Consider the following 21,928-nt stretch of genomic DNA (forward strand, 5'->3'; position numbering starts at 1 on the left):
CTTTCTTCTGTTGTCAACTCAGTGCTACAAATTAGACGTTTCAGTTTGACTGTTGGTGGCTGATTTCAACCCGTTCTCATCCCAGGTCGTCAAATACTGACGCTTTGTCACGCCCCTCTGGTGTCTCATGCAGATGCACAAGGCACCCTTTGGCGTATATATATAGTATATAAGTATATATATAATTCAACTAAACCCAATGTAGACCTACTCATGGCAGTATTACATGCTCAGAGCAGCTGGTGTGGTCTGATTAGGTTTAGGCACAAAAAACACTTGGTTAGGTTTAGGAAAAGATCATGGTTTGGGTTAAAATGACCACTTGAAACATCATCATGGCAACAGTAAACACCAATGCTGTGTCTCAAATCGCATACTTCTGTACGTACACTTAACACTGAGAAGTATTGGAAATGCAGTGCACTGTGAGTACCTGGATGATGCACTCAAAACAGTCAAAAAGTTGAATGTCGAACTATGGACACTTCTCGCCCTCAATGGTCACCATCTTGGCTACGTAGCGGAAGGGGGGGGGGACCACTTTTCAAACTGGAAATGGCGGCTGTGTACGTTGTAACTACGGTGAACATCGCCACATTATACAAATGTAAGTTATACATGCGTTTTTTAGCACCAAGCACCACTATACTGTTGTCGGATATAAGCCATCAGTATGTTTTTTGGGTTAATTTAGCAGTCTGTAATGATTTGGTGTGAACGATAACGCTAGCTAATGCTAACGCTAGCTAATGCTAGCTAATGCTAACACTAGCTAATGCTAATTTGCGATCGTCATTTCCGGTAAGTGCACAACGGCTGTGTTTGATTTGAGACAACACTAACTTACCCTGTCAAAATCTGCGCACTACGCCAGTAATATATAGTGAACACAGTGTACTACATGAAAGTGTACTAACAGAAGTATGTGATTTGAGACACAATTATCCCGAGTCGCGGTTGGAAACATGACACTCACAGTTGGAAGTGGGAGGCAAACAGTGGTCTACTGCAGCAAAGTCCAATTTTTGCCACCTAACTGTCTAGCCATCCACCCACCTTGCCTCCTCCTAATAGGGAAAATGCCACCTTATATAGACTTCATCGGTCTCATGGCGTCTAATGATGACATGGATGGGGTGATATTGAAGTCAGTTGGAAGCATCTCATACAGATGCTAAAGGGTGATTTGTGCGTCGGTATCAGACGCCGAGGTGCATGACAAAGCGTCGGTATTTGACGCCCTAGGAATGAGAACATGCTGCTGATTTAGTCTAACCTCGCTATAGTCAGACTGCACACGTTTCTGTCTGTGGATGGCCCAGTGGGAAATTAAGTCACGACCCCGGCTACGTTCTTGTTGCGACCTTCTGTTTGAAGCCGCAAAGTACCACAGAGACTGAACTGAGTGTCCCCCTTCCTCTCACCTGTGACTCCATCTCTTCCTCTTTGTTAGCTGAGAATGTAGAGAGAGAAAAATAATGAAGGGTACGGCAAAGGAGGAGAGGGCAGCGTCTTTTGATCTCAGTCTGAAGAAACGAGAAAAGGTGAAAGTCAAAGTGACAGAAATAGGAGAGAGAGAGAGAGAGAGAGAGAGCCCTAAACTCTGCTCATCCTGCTGGGTAAAATCAAAAAAGGTAGTCTGGACTGTGGATCAGTTTTGTGTTGAATTACTTCTGTAATTTATGTGTTCCTTCTTTCAACCTTCCATTACGTGCAATTTCTTCTCATTTGTCTGATTTTGTCAAACTTTTTTAGGGGGTTTTGGCTCAGGTTGCTACGGCCTGGTATGAGTGAGAGGTAGGATTTGGTTCCAACAAACTGCTGGATCCATTCTGGGCCCAGTTTCAAGATGGTAACTGTATTTTTAAGCTGTCAGTGTATCTCCTCTTTCTTTTATTACCCAAAAAAAAAATCAATATACAGGTTCAGGAAGTCATTCAGCTAAATAGCTGTGGTTGTGGTTTGTAAGAGTTTTTTCCCCCCGTTGATCAAAGAAATACAGTGTGTTGGTTTAAGAGTTGTTATTTCCTTTTTCATGGATGTGGCAAAGTAGCTATATAGAAAAATGATGTCCCCAATCTTAATCCTGCCTTTAAAGCTCTAATTAGTCAACTGTTCAGAGACCTGGAACCAGACTACCGAATGAAACACCTCCTGTTCAAATAACGTTTCACTTGTGTTTGCTGCTCCATCGACACAGGGATCGCCGCTAGAATTTAAGATAAATGTCTGTGGGTACGAGGTAAACATTTAATATAGATTATATGGATTTTGTTAGCTGTTCCCTCTCTTTCTTTGTGCTGTATTGTACTCTCAGACTCTCAGAAGACGCTTCCAGAAGAATACTCTTATCAGCGCCGCGCTGTAGCTGACGAGATTGTTTCTGTCTCCGTTCGCTCCGACACATAGAGACCAGTTTGAAATTAACTTAATAACACAATTGCCATTCAGACACATTTCACTTCATTGTTACTATGCAAGACAGCTAAACTGAATACAGCATTATGTCATGGTCATTGTAATCTGCACAGACTGTAGCCTGCATTATCTGAAGGATAAAGCTGGTATTATTCTATATTTTTTTCCTATGTTGTCAACAAATCCAATGAAAAGATAAAAAACTAACAATGCCTTAGTCTGTTTCTCAATACTGTGTGACTGTCACTCAGCCTCAAGCCTGTTTGTCTCTACTGAAGATGTAAGTCTTGTATCTCCTCTCTCCTTTTTTTTTTTTTTTTTAAAAAAAGGTGTTTAATATATGGATTCATTGGTGTTTTTTATCATTTCAGTGCATTTCTTGCCTTATTCTTCATGCTAATTGCATTCTACTGAGTCTAGCCAAGATCTCTTTATGACAGTGTCCTCCATGTAAATCACAACATCTTTGCTTTGAGTCTGACCCCGTGACCTCCACCATGCGTCAGCCCCCCTCCTCCTCTGCTCCCTGTCTTTCATCACTGCTAAATAGTAAATAAAGCATGTCATGGTCTTTTAATTCATACACAAAGTGACATGTAGGAAGCAACATGTTGCCTTGATTTTTCCCACCTCCATCTCTCTTCACTGTCTGTTCACTATTCATGTTTCGCATCTTCCATGTTTGCTTCGACATTTCTCTCTCTCTCTCTCACACATACAGGCGCACGCTGTGATACTTAATTGAGGATGTCAGAAATGTAGACGGAGCTACAGCAATGTGTTGCATCTGTCTGTCTCTCTGACCACACACACACACACCTTCTCCTCCTTCTGTTGTGGACATTTTCTGTATCTCCCAAACTTCCTGCATGTCTCCATATTTATCTCAGTGGTCCGTTTTCCTTCTGTCTGCCTCTTGTCTCCCTCTTAGACTCTCATTAGATTTGAAAACCCCCCCTAATGAAAACCAAACAGGAAGGAAAACACCTCCCCTCTCTTTCCTCTAGCCTCCATTTTCTCTGTCTCTCTTTCTTTCATTCCTCACCTCATCCATTTATTTCTCTCATCTCCCTGTCTCCCACCTACGCCCCTCTCGGCTTTTCTTTTTTCACAGCGAGATCCACCATTTGGGGAAGAGGAGGAGGAGGAGTGGGGGGGGGGGGAAGAGAGAGATACAAAACAAAATAGAAAGCACCTGCTCTTACAAAATGGCTGCAGACGTGATGGTGGAAAGTCATTTTTGGAAATGCAGGTGACATCTAACATCAGGATGTAAAATTGCTGCATTTTAGAGGCAGTTGTAATCAGAGCGGAGACATCTGTTTAGACTGTTGAGTTGTGAATGAAAATGATGTTCTCTCCTCTTCTTCCTCCGTCCCTCTCGCTGTTTCTTTGGCTTTTTCCTCCTTCCTGCATCTCATCATTTTTCCTCTCTTATTTCCTCCTCTCCCCCCCCTCACTCCTCCATCTCTCTCTCTCTCTCTTTCTCTCTGTGGCAATGAATACTGAATCAGCCGGAGACAGACGGTGCGTGGGGTCTCCCCGGAGGAGGGATAAAAAAAATGCACACATACAAAAACATCCATGCACGCAGACATATGCCTTAGCAAGAAACCCTCTGTTTCCGACTATATGAATGTACACATGCACACACGGGGAGGGGGGGGGGGACGCACGTTTGGGATGATTTTCTTGCTGATAGATTCTGACAGTGTAATTTTCCTTATCGGTAATCTGCAGTCACTGAGTCTCAAATAGCTTCTTCAAACATGAGTGAAGCCACTAGGAAGCTCTGCCGAGGAGATTAATGGAAACCACACACACATTTTTAAAAAAGGAAACACATATATTGTACTACACACACATGAGAAGACACACACATGCAGTTATGAAAGCATTTCAACGACCAGACGAATGGACTTTTTTTGTATGATCTTCATGTTATCCAGGAAACAATAATCAAACACCTCTTCCTCTTTTATTTTGGTGACTTGCTCCATCTTTGTCTCCCTTCTTCTCCATGTGTTCTTTCGTCTTTAGCTCCCCGTCCGTCATACTGACCGTCTTTTCCTCCCCTTTTCTGCGGCTTCACATTAATTTTGATTACCGTTAACCTCCGCATGTGTTAGTGTGTAATCTTCTTCACTGGGCGCTGAGCCCTCATGCCACCAGATTAAAAGTGTCCACTTGGCAAAGAAGCAGTTACTGACGTTGCATAACATGACTATAATGCATTACATAACAACAATAATGCATTACATAACAATTAATATACTGTAAATACACGTACAGAGTTGTATGAACGTTGATGGATGGATTTATCTGCTTTATGTCACAGTGAGTAAATGTACAAAAACTATAATCTTCTCACATATCTAAAACAAATACATCTTTAGAGTTCAATAACGTTCATGTAATAGCTCGCAAGAGGCAGAACCGGCTGATGAGTGGTGAGATCTTTTTGTCAATGTCTGTTTTTCAAGGTCAAAACTGAACTTTCCATCTCAAAGCCTGTCGTATTTCAAGGGTTTTTCCAAATGAAATTGAGGAATGCAGTCTTATTTTGCCTGAATTTGGAAGGTACAACCCATGAATCCTTTCTGGCCTTATAATTCACTCTGTGACGGTCAGCTTTCTGGCGCCCTCATCAACTTGTTATGTGAGTAAAGATCACATGACCACATTATAAATTGCTTTCAGGTCTCTAGTAGAGATATTCCCTTAATTAGACCAAAGAAACATTCATGTCAAGTTGAAAATAGATATATAAGAGCCTTCCTAGACATGTTAGCTGCAGGTTAATTTATACACATATACTGTATATATGGATGTCCAGTACTTACCAGTAGCCTGGAATCCATTTTTGTTGGTATTTATGCTTTGTTGGTTGTCTTGGGGCAACATCCTGGTGATAAAATTGGAAATAGACCCGAACACAACATTTGTTTTAGTGTGTGTGAGACTGGATGACCTTCAGATACTTAAGACCCTCCTTAATGGAACACATCCTCTGGCAAATCCAGCCCCTGAACTGGAGCACAGACACACTGGGACACGGTATTTGTGTGATATTCACACACATACTGTCATCCTCATTGAAACTTTATATAAATTTGAGTCAAAACCTTTTCTTTTCTGATGTTTTAAGACCATGTGTGGAGCCTTATTTCCATGTGACCTGCTCTGTTTTAAGCCACATCAGGAACTGAACAGATCCTTGTCTTTATATACCAGCTGTAAGATTTCAATACTGTTTCCAAATCTGTCAATTTAATTATCTCTTCAGTGCAAAAATCCTGTTTTAATTACTGTATGTTATTAATGTAAGCCCCGTTGGTTTATCGCTTGTTTTGTTTTCATGCTGCATTCTGTTGAATATCCTCTGAAATTATCCAACTATTATTGGTGTGATGGCGTCACCCAAAAAGCACAAAGAGTCAGAAAGGGTCAAAGAAAATCTAAAGAGACAGTTACGACTATTTCAAGTCATCACAAAGTCCTTATTAACTTTAACACAATTAGCTCCGGAGTGCAGCGTGTCAACCCTTCTTCTTCTGTGCCAGCATGTGTTTTATCGATTGGCAGACGACCCACCGCGTTACACCTACAAAACCTCCAAAACTGTTTTGCACGTTTTGACTCAATCATCATATCTTCAGAGCAAGAAGCAGTTTGGATAGACAAGATATTTGTGTGAAGATTAAATAGGGTAAGACAAGATTTGGCATGCTAACGTATTAGATAAAATGTTGTTTTGGACGTGATGGTTCGGATCCTTCTTGGGAAGAACGACAAGCCACAGTAGAGATATAATAATGGAGATGGGAACTATGTGATATGTGGTTATTGCTGAGGCTGTGCATTGATGATAAGATGTGAAATGGATGACTCAGCACATAAAAACCACATGTCATACATTCCTTGAAATAAGCCTTATGTGTATTATTTACTATTATGATTGCAAAACTCGACAAAAAAAAAAAAAAAAAAAAAAAAAAAAGGATGAATCACTGCTCCAACTCAATGTTTTCTTGCTCGCTCAGGAAAGGGGAGAATGTGACAACGGGAAGATGCAGAGAAAAAGGACAGGCAATGCGGCGGAGAAATGACAGGGCAATTTTTAGAAGGGAGGGGGGGAGGAGGAGAGAGAGAGAGAGAGAGATATAGGGACTTCATAGGAAAGACGGAGAGGAAAAAAAGGAGTGAATGGACCAAACGGAGCGAGAACGGCCCCGGGGGGGGGGGGGGGGAGATTTAGGAGCAGTGAAGAGATTAATGGCGGAAAAGTGGAGTGCCAGAAATTAAAAAACTTGGAGAATGAGAAGGAGGAGGCAGACAGATTTAGAGGTGTCAACTGTAAGAGAAAGTGACACACAAATAATAAAGGGATTAACGGATGGGATGAGGGACTGAAGTGCAGCGAAGTAAGAGGAAGGAGAGCAGGTGGAGGAGATGAAAGGGAGTGATTTAAAGTTGTTTTTTCAGACTTTTACAGCCCACCTTCGTACCCCAAAAAACCCCCAGATACACACGCGTACATGCACTTCCTGTGGTCTGGGCTGCTTCTGGTTTATTCCCCTCTACTGCCAGGAATGTAGAAAGAGGGATGAAGGTAGGAGAGACTCAGAAAAAACAGGTAAATATAGATTATAAAGGAGGGATCCATAAAGCACATCTACAGTACATCCATACAGAAAGATAACTACATGCTAGAAGTAACGGTTGAAGCAAATGCAAAGAGAGAGAGAGTTAATTTCCTTCTTCAACTCCGGAGGGAATGAAAGAGAGCAAGTGAAGTCGATAGGGGTGAAATGCAATAGACCAAAAAAAAAAGAAAAAATACAGAATAAATTAAAAGTGCAGTGGAAGAGGAAGAGGAATGGAAAGGATTAACTCAAATATTGGATTGTGATCTAGTGGTCTAGACAAATAACTCACTAAAGTCAGCAAGATTTTTTTTTTTTTTTTCCCATTTCCAAGATTAATATCTTTATTTCTTGCATGACCTTTCTCTAATATCTTCCGCTCTGTCACTTTTTTTTTTTTTTAACTCTCTAACCCTGCCTCTATACTTCATTTTCTGCTTTATTAGATATGGCACGATGTAGGCAATGATTGAGGAGAGAGAGAGAGAGAGGAAAAGACGCAGGAAGAGGATTGTTTTATATCCTTTTTGTGCCTTGATGTGTCCTTGTCGTAGCAGAAAGAGGCGGATAAAAGAGGAATCAGCTAGTCGAGACACAGGTATCGGATGGGGAATCTCTTTATTACATTACAGAACGTGACATACCTTTTTAAACTGAAAACAGGCTGTATGTGTTCATGTTGCGTGACAAGTTTCATCCTGTTTGCCAGACTCCTTGGCACCCTAAAGTCTAAAAAAGAATGGTGGGACATTTCGCAATTTCACTTATTTTGGACTTTAACCAAATTTGAGTGGGCGTCTCTGCACTATGTATGTGTGTGTGTGTGTGTGGGGGGGGGTACCTCGCTCCTTTTTCCCCCCAATATCCCAGATGTTTCCTGTTTTTTTGGTGGGCTCACATGTTCGGCATCGGTTCAGATGATCTGGCTCTCACTCCCAACATCCTCTTGCTACTGTTGCTGCAGTGGTGGTTGTGCAGTTGTGTCATTAAAGTTTAATTGGACTGCAGCTCTTTTCAATCCGATCTTTCTTCGTCTGTATTTACAGGTATTATGCAGAGTTTTTTCCCTCGAGGAAGTTTTGTCCTCCTCCTCCTCTTCCTCACTTGTGCCAGTTCATGTCCCAACACTTGTCTCTTGAATCGATGTGCTGTTGTTTTTACACATTTTCTGTCGTGTCCATCTTTGGAAACTAAGTTCAAACATTAAACCATTAAAAAAATAGCAACAAACCAACTGAAATCATCAAGAACATGAACGGCATGTTTCTCATGAGTTATCCATCGTCTATTCATCTTTTCTCAAAAATCTCTCCATCTTCTACTTTACATGTTGTTTAGATCATGCTAACCTGAATGTTGATAGCACTCAGAGGGCCCATGAATCAGATTTACTGCAGCATTTTAATCACCCTTTCTATGCTGATGCTGTCAATCAACCGCCACTATGTGCGGTGCTCACACAGGCAACCTAATCAGTTTTATACATTAACATTTACAGTTAAATTTCATCCAACAAGATGGCAAAATGTTAACCAATGTTCACTTTGTGCAATTTATTTTTTTGAAGGGAAAGCAAAAAAGGGCACGGACCTGCAGAGGGCTGGAAAGACGTGTGTTTAGTTTAATTTATTGATAACACAACACAGTATCGGTCAAGACTACAGTTGTGCACTAGACAAGCTTTTGACAGGAGTCACACAGGAAACCGAATCTCTGAACTGCTCAAACTGACCAAAATGTGCACTATGTCAGAAACCCCTTTGATAGTTCAACATTTGATTGCTAATCAATCAGACAACACAACCGTGTACCAAGCGACCGTCTAACTGCAGCCAATCTGGTAGAAATTCTGCCCAATTCTAAATTTAGTTGGCGGTGACCACTTCAGGGTTTAAACCCAGTTTAATCTATTCAGTATCTGGCCAGCTTTACTTCTGCCATCTCGGCAATGCCTCCATGCCACCCCAGAGCGGCCACTAATCCGGCCTTTACTGCCATTTAGAGAAACCAGCCCATTGGCTGGCATGCTACCTACGTATACACCGACTCTTCACGGCTTCTGAGCACAACTGTTTCCTTCAAATGGAGCCAGACTACAAAAACAATGAGTTTTTGTTGCAGTTACAGCTTTAAAATGTGCTTTTCCTTTCTTCCTGTTTTCATCGTACGACGCTGCCTGTTCATAATAGATCATTTTTATGTGTTACTTGTCATCTGCATATAATCAATCCTCATGCAGGAGACTAATTTCCTGAAGCTTGTGGAGCTCATTTAGTAAAAGAATGAAATTCAATCTTTTACAGCAGCATTAATGCGAGACTGAAATTTTGATGATTGCGATAAGACACAGTGAATGTATTCGGTCCATCTCATCTCATCATCTCTCTTTTTCTTTGCATCCTTCCATGATGCCCCCCCCCCCCCCCCCCAGCCCCCCTCCCCAAAACCTCTTTCATCCTTTTACACCCAATATTCAGCTCTGGCCTGTAAGTAATCAAAAAAGAAAAGGATTCTTGTTATGAATGATTGTGTGTGTATATCCTTGAGCCAGCGAGTCAATACATGAATTTCAATGCATCTGTACTGTGTCGGACCCGCCAGCTTAACAAGTGTCTGTTTTTCTCTCTCTTTTTTTTTTTTGCATTTAAAATCTATCTCTCCGCCCGTTGCTCTCTTCTCTCTCACACAGACGTATACACCCACATGTAGTATGCTTGAATGCCCTCTCTCCTGTCATCAACTGACTCATACGAGCAGCGGTTAGGACTTCATATTTATATGCATGTCTATGAACGCAATTTTGAGTCACACATAAACAGGATTACATACGCAGCCGAGTTAAAAGGGTGGAACGAGGGTCTGAGAGAATATTTATCTGCATTGGTCAGGGCTCGAGCAGGTTGGCACACACACACACACGGAGTCACATCCAGATGCTGGTTAAAAGGGTGTAACAGGCAGGTCTGACAGACAATATTATCTGCTTTGGTCAAGGCCCGGCAGCTTGACATGCAGAAACACACACACACACACACACACACACACACACACACAGGCTCTCACACACACACACGGCGTCTCCCCACTAATGCGATGTGTTTTTTTCATTAGGACCCAGTCATTGGAGGCAATTACACGGGTCATCCTGGATTTTAATGGAGAAATAATAGACTTGGAGGGAGGCTGAGAGAGATAGAGACTGGTGAGAAGTGGGGGAGGAGAGAAAAGGTAGAGAGAGAGAGGGAGTGAAAAAGAGACAGAGATAGAGAGAGAGAGGAAGAATGGGCTGACGTGAAATGTCTGTCACACTCACGCTGCATGCTAATCTAAAACCCAGCAAGGGAGTGTGTGTGTGTGTGTGAGGTCCTGCAGCTTCACGTGCACGTGTGTGACACCAGTTTAAGTGCTGTAAAAGCAAAAGTGATTCTCTCTCAAAATTAGCAGCTTATAGATAGAACACATGTAAAAGTGTGGAGGCGTTAGCTAAAATATTTGTGCTTGTTACTCTGAAACAAGTTTAAAGGAATATTCAACCAAAAAAAAAACAACACCCATATCCACTGTTGATCTGCACAGAATGCCAAGTATGTTTTAAACAGTCGTTGCTAAATCGAAACCACAGATTAAACCGGTTTGGACGCTCAATGCACAGGAAAAGACAAGTTACAACAACAACATATTAAAGACGGATAACACCCTTTACACACATACTGTACAGACTTTAAGTAACAGGCTCCCTCATGCCTGTCTGCGTATTAACATACTCTGCTCCAGTTTTACAATTATTTTCTCACATTGCTACGATACCGGCGCACAAAGAAGTTGCTCATTTCTCAAGTGATGTGTCTCTAGCATGCATTAGCTCATTAAAGTAATATCATAATGAATGGAGAAGCCATTTACTGCAACAATTGGCTTTTCTAACATTTGTTCTTACAAGTGCTTTTATATTCATATTATATTATTTTACAGCTGTGATTGTGTTACCGAAGGGAATCAGAAGACGGCAAAGAAATTCTTATAAAGTTTAACCCTTCTCAGCTTCTTCATGTTGTACTCTTGAGTCTTGAATCGCAGCAGCCGGATCTTATTTGGAGGTTGAATTCACAATAAATGGCAGCACAGATGTGTCCAATGACACAGATTCTATAACAACATTAGGAAGAACTGATGGAGCAATAGCGTGACATGAACACAGTGTTATTAGCTATGGATATTAAACTATGAGTGTTTGGAACATATGGATCAATGTTGGAGAGGCGGATGATCCTGCAAAGTCTTTGGCAGAATATTCCTTTAATTATGATTCTCAATGTTTGTGTATGTTTAGGGTGCAGCCTCCATTAATTTCCTTGAAGCCAAGCTGTGCTCATTATGTATTTTCCATATGATGAATAGTTTAAATTATGTCTTTATTGAACTCACAGGTGGTGTGAATTTATTTCTGTCTCCTCAAGGCCAAACTGATACACAGAATACTGAGGCGGGAAACATTAACAGTAGTTTGTTTGGTTATAAAATGATCATTTTTTTGCTGGTAATTTGTGCCGACCTATTGCTCCATGGCGCATTTTAATAGATGGTGCAGTGTAGATAGAGGACAAGGTCAATCCACAGAGTATATATACACATATACATATATATATATGTGTGTATGTTTTTTGCTTAGGCGGGATAACAAAGACAGCTTAAAGGTATTGTATGTTAGGTCAAGGCGAGGGAATGGTGTCGCCTGTCAGAGGGATCTATGATGGTACGGCTTGATATCACTGTGGGGCATCATGATAGGTCAAAACATCATTTCACATTAATACTGGGCTTCCATAGGGATGCTCGCCTCCATCTTTTTTTGGCACGTTACACGTTGTACAAAGCCAACTTTACTGATCCCGGACGGTTGTAAGATCTGCGTTGTGTACCCCGGGCATGACTCTCCCTAACAAACTGGATCTTAGTCTGACAAGGCAAGATATAAGATCAGCGATTTTTTCAAAAGCAGCTCAGACATGATCAAGGTGATAAGGTTGCCAAGACTTTTGAATACTGTATGAATGTAATTGCCCCTATAGGCACAGGAAACGGCAGGTCGTTAGCTGCGAGGCTAAGCTTGGTCGCTAATGAAGCCCTCTCTATAGATTACCTTAAGTGCCTCATATTTATGTGGCTGTAAAACTGTGGAGATTTTGCTTAGTCGTCGTTTCCTTTAAGCCTATTTAAATCATGACTTTGCATTTTAGTAAAAGGCTAAAAAAAAAAAAAAAACGGCTTGCGGGGCTCAGCGGAGATTCATTGGATGATTGAAGTGGAATGAATGTACTACAAGATGGGATATTGAAGAGCTTGAAATCATGACCAAACATTTTGATGGAAATTAAGACGTGTTAAAAAAAAAGACGTCCAGTATTGATTTGCTGTATTTAACATGATTTAATTTTGATGGGTAAAATTATTCTTGGATGAGATCCTGACTGATTTTCAATTTCTATATTTGAGCTTCTTAACTAGAAATGCTGATATTTTAGATTAACTGGAACGCCAGGATTGATTTCCAATAATACCAACAACATTCCCTTTCCCTTGTGTGTGTGTGTGTGTGTGTGTGTGTGTGTGTGTGTGTGTGATTTATTATGTGCATACTTTGCCCTTGTGTATGGAAATAGTATTGATTGTGCATTGATGACTTAAACTATGTCTTTAAAGAGATGAGATCCTTGCAGAGAGAGCAGAAAGCTACTTGAGTGTTTGCAGGAGTTGTGTGTGTGTGTGTGTGTGTGTGTGGTTACTGGCTCCACTATATATGGCAGCTCTTTTTATTTTATACTGTAGCTTTGTTAGGAAGCTATCTCTTTGGTCCAAGTGGACAATCGGTGAGAGAGTATTATTATTTCCTATATGTGGGTAGGGTCGCATACATTTTGTGTGTGTGTGTGTGTGTGTGTGAGCATGGGGCCCATCTGTTTTTCAGCTTCTCCATCTCCTCCAGTCTTTCAGCTCTTGGCTACGATCTATCTTTCTTCCCATCTGATGCAGCAACAAATCATTTAAAAAATAAAAAAAATAAAAAATCTACCAAACTGCATGCCTTTTCTCTCTCCTATCTCTTTCTTCTGTGTATCAGCCTTCCTCTCTACTTCTACATGTCTTCCTCTTTCATTCTGTCCAACACAATACTGCATAAAAACACTAAGATAACCTTCCCAGTGTCCACAGAATCCAATCTTTGTGTGTGTTTGTCTGATGCATTTTAAATTGATCAGCACTTGCAAATATTGTTTCTGTTGCACAAACATTAATAAGGGTATTGCATGGTGTGACAGTATTGTAAATATACTCATCATTGTTGTCAAATAGATGTTACCTAGAGATGTGATTATGCACAAACATCACCCTGTGATCACAGGATGGTTTAATCACATCAGCTGTTCTGTACATAGACTGTAAAAAATAAGGCCACCGTGATGTCACTCATTGGTTTCTGAGGAGTGTTTTTGAAGCTCAAAGCGTATGACTATGGTCATCTCCATCTTGGCAGTGCCTGACTCCGTCTAACTCCCAGCTAATCCAAAATGGGTAAAGAGGTGGAGCTGAGGCGGCCGAATGAAGCCTGGTTGCTGAAACAAGCCACCTAGCGGCTAGCAACCTTGTCATGAAACAGTTGACATGAAAGGGGAAATTAGCTATGGAGACACCAGGCTGTAAACATGTTTATTTCTGCTGTAAAGTTGGACATTAACAGGGGCGTCTATGGGGATTGACTCACTTTTGGATCCTCGAGTGGCCGTTTGAGAAACTGCAGTTTTTGGCACGTCAGCATTGGCTTCATTTTTCAGCCCTGAAGGTTGCCGCTTGGTTCTGTAACATTGCCAACAAAGAGACATTTCAATCCTAAACACTGGCTGTGTGTTTGAGGTATACTGTAACTGGTAAAATGATTCATTAATAATTACAAATACAAATGAGCTAGGATAACTGTTAGTGGGTTATGATTGGCAGGCTGACAGAAAAAATGTTTTCTTTTCCATTAAGTATCAAAGTATATAACAACTGTATGTCCGGGATAGCGGAGCAGGTGGACCCAAACACAGAGACCAGAGAAGAAGAGCTGAAGAAAACTTTACTGCTGAGACTTACAGACAAAAACAGAAGCACTCAATACAGGAAACGACTGAGCAGGCAGCAAACATGACAGAACAGATGATCCAACAACAAGTGACTGCAAACCAAGACTCACAGACTAACTGAACTAATAGACAACAGGGAACAGGTGGCAAGACACACGGACGGGACTGACGAGGCTGATACAGGACAGGTGTGAGGAAAACACAGAGCAGAGCTAACGAGGGTAACGCAGGGCAGGTGAGAGGAGGAGAACGTGAACACAGGAGGAGTGAAGGAACACACAAGGGAAACATAGCAAATCCCAGAAAACACCACTCAACAACCCAGTATAAACCAAACAGTCTCTGAATAAATGAACCAAGGAACAAGCTAACCAATAGTCTAATAGTCTTCCCAAGAAACAACTCAAATAACATGAAAGAGCAAAACCAAAAGAACACAAAGAGTCCCAAAAATAAACAGAAAGTCCAGGCATTTTGAATCCTGTGTACTTTAATTCAATTGGTAGATTGAAGTGTTTAAGTGTTTAAAGACTTACAGACATATTTTAAGACATATAAAATCCTCTGCTTTGAATAATAAGTTTTATCTGATATGTTTTTTCCACTAAAAAGTTCAATGAACTTGTTATAATTTCTTAAAATGACATCTACTCCTTCTCCCTCATTAGTTATACAGAATCTAACAATATGTAACAGCCTTTAAGCGTCACTATCTGCACGTACGTCGTTTCTTACAGTGAAGTTTAAACATCCGACTGAAGTAACAAGAAGAAAAACACGTTTTTGACTGGAGGGGGATTTTAAGTGCAGTCTTGTCATATCTATTCCTCGGAGATAGCCTGAGGACAGAGGAATCAGAGTGAATACTTGTTTCACTTTATTATTCAGTCTGACATTGTGTTCACGGCAATTTCTGTCATTTTCACTTGGCACAGAAGCGAGAAGTGGTTGATGTAAGAACTTAGTGTTTTCACGATGATCAAAGAAATACCCTGATTCATAAATCGCTAAATCTGTATGTTGACAGAGGTTTATCAGTCTCATCCGTGTCACTATTTTTCTGTTGCTATTTTTCATGAGTGGCACTAATTTTCTGACTCATTGAAAGATGATTTCCATCGTTCTCAATGCATCGTAGAAAGCTCTGATTAGATTATGTTCTAAACAGGGAAACAGCCACGAATGAGCAAAATAGCAGCACTACTTCAGTCGTTGTAATGATTGGAAATGTAGGCAATTCAGAGGTCTGGAACCAGACTACCTCAGAATCTGCCTGTTTTAAATAATGCATTTTACTGGTTAATGCTCTTGGATTTATTTATTTATTTAAAAAAAAAAAAAAAGGGAACTTGAACTTTCTCTTCAATCCATTTACTTCTCAGAGAAACCGTCCCAGACAGATTTATTACCTGAAGATCGAACCACATGTTCACTGAAGTTACAGGAAATTTTTATTTATTTACACGAGCACAGGCGCACTGGAAATCTTGCATGTCAGTCGGTGGTTCTTTACAAGACAGCATTAAAAAAATATACTTTAAAAATAACACCTACGAGTACATGAATGCACCACGCTGGAAGAAGTTTCAGTTCAGTCAGCGCTTTCTACTGTGATAAGGTAAACTTGAGGAAAAGCAATTTAAATGTTCATTGTGATGGATTACCTTTTCCACAAGTTTTAAAGTCTCTGCAACTTTCATAGTGTATTGAAATAAAAGCTAAACCAACAGAGGCCGGGAAGATATATATATATATATATATATATGCAAAAATGTACAAAACTGTGATATGTAATGCTTTATAAAACATGCAAAAACACCAGCATGTTCCTTTTTATTTCCTAAAAGCCATATGCTGCCATAACATATTCAGATTATATATTATGCATCATACACGCAACCTCAACCTGAGCTCAGATTTCTATAATTAAACCATGCAATATATGAAAAATTAAACCAAAAGTCTTAAAGTATGAGGTACTGAGGGTGCAGGTTAAGTGTTTTAAGATTGAGAGCTTTCTACCCTTGGAGCTGTTGGATCTGAACCTGAGAAATTATTTAAAGACGTTATTTAACAATTCTGAAGGCGTTAGATAAGATTAAAGGATGAAGCTTGTGTCGCCCAGTAGAGAGCACACGGTGTTTATTGTTTATTATCGCTTCAACTTGGCTTTTTGATTAATTGGAGGCATGTTCCATTCCCAAAAAGAAAAAGCCTCGCCAACTCTAGTGGCGACAGGGGATCTAATTAGCACGTTAGCAAACTTTATTGGTTCGTCCTGTTCTTTTTATTCGTATGTACTTGAAGAAAACCTCCCAGCTTGTTGCCAGGCGTGTGACTTAAATGTGAATGTTAAGTGGGGTGTAAATTTCCCTGGATAGATAAAAAAGTTTACTCGGAAATCTATACTGAGAATTTCTGACACAGCAATATATTTCAGTCCTACTTTTCCGCTGCTGTGGCTTTGACCTTTGCTCCCCTTATATTGCTGCTTGTGATTTTGGCTTCTTGTAATAAGAGCTTAGGTCCGAGGTGGCTGTCCCGAGGGGTTTCAGCTGGACTCTATTATTTGGTTTCAGTGTTGCTGTCAACAATTAACTGAAAAATGAGAAAAGGAAGATTGGAGAAAGGGAGAGACAGGAGGCAGTGGAGGTAATACAATATTATTAGTAGTACTCTGCTACAGTATGGGACGCACATGAATGCACAACCGTTTGTTCAAACAGAAGACATGCACAGAATAAACTCATTTTTGGTCCAGTGTGGTTTTAGTACATTTTAAAAGTATAAATAATCCAACTGGAAACAAACATTTCAAACATATAGAATCTGTAATCATTCCCAAATTGACTAACAGGAGTTCTAACACTTTCAAAACAACTAAACCTAAAATAACTAAGAAGTTTTTCCATTAATAATGAAGTTCCGAGACAACTTCCTTTGACTTTTCCATTAGTGCCACCAGCAGGTCAACGTTTCAGCTGTTCGATGAAATATCTCAATATCTACTAGATCGATTGGTAAACAACTCATGGTTCCCAGACAATGAATCCTAATGACTTTGTTGACATTCTTGTTGTAGAGAAATGTCTTGGCAGCTATCGGATGGATTGCCATGACATTTGGTAAAGACATTCATTTCCCCCTCAGGATGAATTGTAATAACTTTGATGACTATTCATGTAACGCCATCATCAGGTCAAAAATAATTACATTCCCATCAACCTCAGTGGTATTTTGTGTTTAGTGCAACTGTTAGCATGCTAACAAGCTTAATTAAGTTGTAAACATTATGCACTACCTGCTAATCATCAGCATGTTAGCATTATCACTGTGAGCATGTTAGCATGCTGATATTAGCTCAAAGCACCATCTTGCCCAAGTACAGCCTCAGAGTTGCTAGCATAGTTGCAGAAAAGGCTACACAGGTGCAGTAATATTTGTTTCTAACCTCATATCATACTCCATCTGTTGGAAACATATTGTTGCTGTAGACTCTTAATCTTATTATGTCACATACACAAGTAAAACAGGCTTATACTGTCAATTTAAATCTGCTAACAAACACACAAAATGCTTATTTTTAGTGTAACTGTTTAGTGCAACTGTTAGCATGCTAACAAGCTTAATTAAGTTGTAAACATTATGCACTACCTGCTAATCATCAGCATGTTAGCACTATCACTGTGAGCGTGTTAGCATGCTGATATTAGCTCAAAGCACCATCTTGCCCAAGTACAGCCTCAGAGTTGCTAGCATAGCTGTAGAAAAGGCTACACAGGTGCAGTAATATTTGTTTCTAACCTCATATCATACTCCATCTGTTGGAAACATATTGTTGCTGTAGACTCTTAATCTTATTACGTCACATACACAAGTAAAACAGGCTTATACTGTCAATTTAAATCTGTTAACAAACACACAAAATGCAGATTTTTCATCATTATGAAAAAAAATTCAATCATGAGTGTAGCTCAAATTATTATATTGTCAAAAACTACAAAAAATCAGTCCAGTCACAATTTATTAGACATATATCACTGTGTTTAATATGATTTAGCGGCTGTGTCAACTTGTCAGCTGTCGTAGATCAACAGATATGGTCGTTCGACTGCTGTTTTTAAAAATTGAAATTCTATGGCAAAAATGAAAAATATGTCCATTTAAAGCAGATTTAGATTAAGTAGACTTATTCCACATTTTCCCTTAATCATTTTTGAAAAGAGTGTGATGTGTAATGTTTTAAATGTGTGTTGTTTTAAACTTTATGGAGTCAAACCTTTTGTCGAAATGAGCCGCTGACCCGACTAACAGAGACACTTTGCATAGAGAGACAATAAAGTTTGTGAAGCGACATGTTTGTGATGGATTATTTCCTCTCAGACACTTCCATTTTTTTTCCTCTGAGTGTCATTGTGATGGACAATAAGTGGAGTGTGAAATAACAAGCACACTCATAAGAAAACATTCAACTTAGGGATAATGAAGTAACAATAAAACAGGCACTTTGACAAAACCAAATGAAGGCTTTGCGTTTACTGTGATGGATTACCTCAGTGTGTGGAAGCTGTTTATCGAACTCAACAACAATGGATGGCTGCAAATTGCTTTCTCTGAAGGAAGGAAAGTGAGTTGTAAATATATGGAAGAGAAGAAAGCGACTGAGTACTCTATAGACGTGAAATTTCAGCCCCAACCTGCCCTTTGTTAAACTCTCAAACTAATCAATTAAATACTAACCAAATGAAATAAGATTATAGGAGTGAAAAGTTTGTTCACCGCTCAAACACAATGGTTTAGAGGGAAAAGCTGAGCAGAGCAAAGATTAAACTAAGTGCAGAGACCTTAACAGCATACCCAGTAGCTCCGGATATCTTTATTTCAATCAGGAGAAACAAGTGAATGAAGCAAAAAGAATCGTTTACTATACAGATGTTAACAAAAGTCTTTGGCGCTTAGACTCTGCAGGGAGCTATTGAATCGAAGGACGTTGGTCCTGAGCAGCAACAAGATAGATTCCCCCAATGGAGTCCAGACACTGGTGGTAGTGGAGGCTGATGACTTCTGCTGAGGCTGATGAGGCTGATGAAGTGATGCATTGATGAATCTGCGAAGACTGGATGGTTATGGGGAGGTTGTGGTGGTGGTGGTTGGGCGTGTAAAAAGGCAGCATGAAAGCACTAAGACAGAGAATATTTAAAAAAACAGCCGCATCATGATAGGCTGACAAATGAAAGTGTGTCACCGTGCTGTTGGTTAGATGTGATCAGCTGATGTCTTAATTGACACACAGTAGGGATGGGAATGACAGATGGTTTGAGAGATGATACTAATAATGACCTGAGCATGCAAAAAAACATAGTCTTCCTGACTGAACTTTCGCTAAGCTTCATTAAAAGTCTAAATACAAGTGATGTTTGTTTCTGTTTCAGACTAAAAAGTCAGGAAGACTGAAGAAAGTGTGTCCAACACACACATGAATGCAACAAGAGACTAAAGCAGCTCATCTGAAGAGGTTTTTCCCACAAGATGGTCAAAACAGCATTCAGCAAAGGTGAGAACACAAACCATCACATTCACACACATTTTCTTGTTTTGATGTCAAATTCGGTTCATTTGTTTGAAAGTACTGTAAGTAACAATAGTATAAATTGTATTCTAACACACACGTTTCAGTGTAACGCTGCTCCTCAGAGCTCAGAGATGCTGTTTAGTTCCAGGCAACATCAGCAACATTCAGTGTTTTGTGGCACCATCTGTCCCTGAGCAGGAAATCTCCCACACGAGGGCACGTACACACACATATACGCAGATATACAGTATGCACAATACACTCACGTGTTCACCATCACACACACACACACACACACACACACACAAACACACACACATGCTCTGATTTCCTAATTATCCCCCTCCAGCGGATACTCTATTTCCCCTGTCTTCCTCCGTGTTTTTCACCTGTCTCCTCTCGGTCTGCATCCGATGGTGCCTGTTTAAGGGGAATGCCCCACACACACACACACACACACACACACACACACATATACTCTCTCTGTCTCTCTCCCAGTCTTGGAAAGCTGCAGCTTCCAGCCAACTCGGACGACTTCACATTAATTAGCTCAGTTTTTTCGCACTACTGCTTGAGAGTTGCTGTCTTCTAATATTTGATATAAGTGAGAGTTCACTGCAGTTTTGCAAGATTTATTCATTGGCCTATTTGATGAACACGCCTGACACACACACACACACTCTCTCTCTCGCTTTCTCTCCAAAATTAAAATAAATTCACCAGAGGGCCTTAGACATGATTTCAGCGTGATGCAAAGCATGATATGCACATTTGCATATCTACATAGAACTTAATGTAAAAGCTTCCCGCTGTTTTACTGCTTCACTCCACTGATCGCAGCGATTTCCATTGAAATAAATTAGCTTTGGTCTTAAATTTCGCCGTTAAAAACCTTAACCTTAAACATAGTTGTGAAGGATTATTTAAATATAGTTAGGCCTTGATGAGAGGAGCATGAGTCAACATACATACTGCTGCAGTTTTGTGGTACAATCCTCCAGGAAGAACGGAAGTTTTGATACATTTCTTGGTAAGTCTGTTTTGTTCTGTTTGATACTTTGTTCTGGTTTCTTGTTTGTTTTTCTTGCCTGATTTTAAGATGTATTGTGTTTTTTATATATGTCAGAACAAGGCTTTTGTCAGACAATTCATCTTTGTATGTATTTCATCCATACCTCAAACCTTACTGTTAGCTTAAACCATTTAGCTGTCGGTCCTCAAACAATCGACTGAAACATGAGGATCAGCTAAAACGTGTTAACCTTCAAATTCTAAAACTCACATTTGTCCTCACAAAGACATATGACCCACAGACACATACACTGACATTGTTAACATGTTTTTAATGAGACTTTTAACCCAGCTGGTTTTTAAAATCGAGGACTTCTCTCTTTCTATTCCCCTCCAGCTCTTAATACCTCTTGCTTTCTATCTCTCACATGAAGATGAGACATGATGTACTGGCTCCATCTGGCTTTGATGACTATGCCATTGTATTGATTTAAAATACACACACACACACATACATGCATGTTCTCTCTCAGGGAGGAGGAGAGAAAGGTCATGTCTCTCGAGTTAATTAGTGTCTCTAGCCCTCAGGTGTGGAGGAGCTTTCCTTTCCACTTTCTTGCTCCTCTATCTCTCTTTCTCTCCCTCCCTCTCTTGTTCTTTCTATCTATACACTTTCACCAGAGCATGAAGGTCAAATAAACCTCTCTGAATGTTTTTCTTTTTTTAATCTGTTTGTGTCCTCCTTCCTCAGTTTCATACTTGTTGTAGACAGCGATTGCACATAAACAAACGAGTATATTGACGATATCTTTGATCCTAAAGCCAGAATCAATTAGAATCTGCAGCAGAAGTACTACCTTTAATTACTTCTTCACTGTAGCTAAAGGCGCAAAATCTGTGTGTTTTTCTGTAGGGATCCGCCATAATGAAGTGTGGATCTATCTGATAAAAACGTGTGTGAGTCAGTGAACTTCCTCAAGGGACGAACACACTACTAAAACACAGATTACCTCTATATGAGTGTGTTTTTTTTTTTAAATCTCTTCCCTTCTGACAGCAAAAGCTTAGAAAGAGGCTCCAAAACTGTCTTAACCCTTTCATGCATGAATTATGATAACCTCAGTCAGGAAGTGTTTTTATTCCTCTTTAGGCATGAAAAA

At 40.0% G+C, this 21,928-nt stretch overlaps 1 protein-coding gene across 6 annotated transcripts in view; it reads left to right on the forward strand.

The window, feature by feature from the left end:
- Nucleotides 1-21,928, forward strand: part of htr2cl1 (5-hydroxytryptamine (serotonin) receptor 2C, G protein-coupled-like 1) — a 159,398-nt gene that overhangs the window by 49,997 nt on the left and 87,473 nt on the right. For 4 of the 6 annotated variants that reach the window (XM_044342408.1, XM_044342406.1, XM_044342410.1 and 1 more), the window contains exon 3: nt 19,618-19,739. The gene's annotated coding sequence lies outside the window, so the exon portion shown is untranslated. Of the gene's footprint in view, nt 1-17,588; nt 17,614-17,897; nt 17,967-19,617; nt 19,740-21,928 lie in introns of those variants that run through there. The other 2 variants (XM_044342412.1, XM_044342411.1) reach the window with 2 other exon arrangements.

This window comes from Thunnus albacares, chromosome 22 (assembly GCF_914725855.1).
Source record: "Thunnus albacares chromosome 22, fThuAlb1.1, whole genome shotgun sequence".
Taxonomy (NCBI): Eukaryota; Metazoa; Chordata; class Actinopteri; order Scombriformes; family Scombridae; genus Thunnus; species Thunnus albacares.